Here is a 3,831-nt window from a genome sequence, read left to right as displayed (position 1 = left end):
GTTGAGCATTGACTAGTAACCAGCAGGTTCACCTAGTGGTTGAACACTGGCACTAGTAACCAGCAGTCGCCTAGTGTTGAGCATTGGACTATTAACCAGCAGGTCACCTAGTGGGAACACTGGACTAGTAACCAGCAGGTCGCCTAGTGGTTGGAGCATTGGACTAGTAACCAGCAGGTCGCCTAGTGGTTGGAGCATTGGACTAGTAACCAGCAGGTCGCCAGTGGTTGGAGCACTGGACTAGTAACCAGCAGGTCGCCTAGTGGTTGGAGCATTGGACTAGTAACCAGCAGGTCGCCTAGTGGTTGGACACTGGACTAGTAACCAGCAGGTCGCCTAGGGTGGGCATGGACTAGAACCAGCAGGTCCTAGTGTTGGAGCATGGACTAGTAACCAGCAGGTCGCCTAGTGGTTGGAGCATTGGACTAGTAACCAGCAGGTCGCCTAGTGGTTGGAGCATTGGACTAGTAACCAGCAGGTCGCCTAGTGTTGGAGCATTGGACTAGTAACCAGCAGGTCGCCTAGTGGTTGGAGCATTGGACTAGTAACCAGCAGGTCGCCTAGTGGTTGGAGCATTGACTAGTAACCAGCAGGTCGCCTAGTGGTTGGAGCATTGGACTAGTAACCAGCAGGTCGCCTAGTGGTTGGAGCATTGGACTAGTAACCAGCAGTCGCCTAGTGGTTGGAGCATTGGACTAGTAACCAGCAGGTCGCCTAGTGGTTGGAGCATTGGACTAGTAACCAGCAGGTCGCCTAGTGGTTGGAGCTTGGACGAGTAACCAGCAGGTCGCCTAGTGTGGAGCATTGGACTAGTAACCAAGCAGGTCGCCTAGTGGTTGGAGCATTGGACTAGTAACCAGCAGGTCGCCTAGTGGTTGGAGCATTGGACTAGTAACCAGCAGGTCGCCTAGTGGTTGGAGCATTGGACTAGTAACCAGCAGGTCGCCTAGTGGTTGTAGCATTGGACTAGTAAACCACAGGTCGCCTAGTGGTTGGAGCATTGGACTAGTAACCAGCAGGTCGCCTAGTGGTTGGAGCATTGGACTAGTAACCAGCAGGTCGCCTAGTGGTTGGAGCATTGGACTAGTACCAGCAGGTAGCCTAGTGGTTGGAGCATTGGACTAGTAACCAGCAGGTCGCCTAGTGGGTTGGAGCATTGGACTAGTAACCAGCAGGTCGCCTAGTGGTTGGAGCATTGGACTAGTAACCAGCAGGTCGCCTATGGTTGGAGCATTGGACTAGTAACCAGCAGGTAGCCTAGTGTTGGAGCATTGGACTAGTAACCAGCATGTCGCCTAGTCGGTTAGAGCATTGGACTAGTAAAACCAGCAGGTCGCCTAGTGGTTGGAGCCACTGGACTAGTAACCGGAAGGTTGCAAGATCAAATCCCTGACTTGCCTAGTTAAATAAAGGTAAAATAACAAAACATATTAATACAGCTTGTAAAGCTCTAACACTATTACTACAGTTATAATGGTGTTACTACAGCTATAATGGATTACTACAGTATATGGTTACTACAGCTATAATGGTATTACTACAGTTATAATGGTATTACTACAGCTATAATGGTTTACTACAGCTATAATGGTATTACTGACAGCTAAATGGTATTCCTACAGCTATAATTGTTACTACAGCTGTAATGGTATTACTACAGCTATAATGGTATTCCTACAAGCTATAATGGTATTACTACAGTGTATATATGGTTTACTACAGCTATAATGTATTAATACAGCTATAATGGTATTACTACAGCTATAAGGATTACTACAGCTATAATGGTATTACTACAGCTATAATGGTATTACTACAGCTATAATGGTATTACTAAGCTATAATGTATTACTACAGCTATAATGGTATTACTACAGCTATAATGGTTTTACTACAGCATAATGGTATTACTACAGCTATAATGGTTTTACTACAGCTATAATGGTATTACTACAGCTATCTTAATGGTTTTACTACAGCTATAATGGTTACTACAGCTATAATAGGTTTACTACAGCTATAATGGTATTACTACAGCTATTATGGTATTACTACAGCTATAATGGTATTACTAGCATAAATGGTATTACTTACAGCATAATGGTATTACTACAGCTTCTAATAGGTTTTACTACAGCTATAATGGTATTACTACAGCTATAATGGTATTACTACAGCTATAATGGTATTACTACCAGCTATTATACAGCTATAATGGTATACTACATCATAATGGTATTACTACAAGCTATAATGATATTACTACATCTATAATGGTATTACTACACCTTATAATGGTATTACTACACGCTATAATGGTTTTACTACAGCTATAATGTATTACTACAGCTATAATGGTTTACTTACATCTATAATGGTATTACTACAGCTATAATGGTATTACTACAGCTTAATGGTATTACTACAGCTATAATGGTATTACTACAGCTATAATGGTTTTACTACAGCTATAATATGGTATTACTACAGCTATAATGGTTTTACTACAGCTATAATATATTACTACATCTATAATGGTATTACTACACCTATAATGGTATTACTACAGCTATAACTGTTTTTACTACGCTATAATGTATTACTACAGCTATATGGTTACATAATAATGGTATTACTACAGCTATAATGGTATTACTACAAGCTATAATGGTATTACTACACTATAATGTATTACTACAGCATAGATGGTATTACTACAGCTATAATGGTTTTACTACAGCTATAATGTATTACTACAGCTATAATGTTTTACTACAGCATAATGGTATGACTACAGCTATAATGGTATAACTACAGCCATAATGGTATTACTACACTATAATTGGATTACTACAGCATATAATGGATTACTACACTATAATGTATTTACTACATCTGTATAATGGTATTACTAACAGCTATTAATGGTATTACTACAGCTATAATGTATTACTACAGCTATAATGGTTATTACTACAGCTATAATGGTATTACTACAGCTATAATGGTATTACAACAGCTATAATGGTATTAACTACAGCTATAATGGTATTTTACTACAGTTATAATGATATTACTACATAATAATGATATTACTACAGCTATAATGGTTTTACTACAAGCTATAATGGTATTACTTACGCTATAATGGTATTACTACAGCTATAATGGTATTACTACAGCTATAATGTGTATTACTACAGCTATAATGGTATTCTACAGCTATAATGGGTTTTACTACAGCGATAGAATGGTATTACTACAGCTATTAATAGTATTTACTACAGCTATAATGTATTACCACAGCTAAATGGTATTCACAGCTATAATGGTATTACTTACAGCTATAATGGTATTACTACAGCTAGAATGGTATTTACTACAGCTATAATGGTATTACTACAGCTATAATGGTATTTCCTACAGCTATAATGGTTTACTACAGCTATAATGGTATTACTACAGCTAAATGGTATTACTCAGCTTATAATTGATTACACAGTATTAATGGTTTCTACATCTATTAGCTATACTCAGCTATAATGGTATACTACAGCTATAATGGTATTACTGCAGCTATAATGGTATTACTACAGCTATAATGGTATTACTGCAGCTATAATGGTATCCTTAGCATAATGTATTACTACAGCTATAATGGTATTACTACAGCTATAATGGTATTACTACAGCATAATGTTACACAGCTATAATGGTATTGCTACAGCTATAATGTATTACTACAGCTATAATGGATTACTACAGCATAATGGTATTACTACTAGATACAGCTATAATGTATTGCTACAGCTATAATGGTATTACTACAGC

Source organism: Salvelinus sp. IW2-2015, unplaced genomic scaffold, assembly GCF_002910315.2.
Source record: "Salvelinus sp. IW2-2015 unplaced genomic scaffold, ASM291031v2 Un_scaffold988, whole genome shotgun sequence".
NCBI classification, from domain to species: Eukaryota; Metazoa; Chordata; class Actinopteri; order Salmoniformes; family Salmonidae; genus Salvelinus; species Salvelinus sp. IW2-2015.
This window is presented reverse-complemented; position numbering follows the sequence as displayed.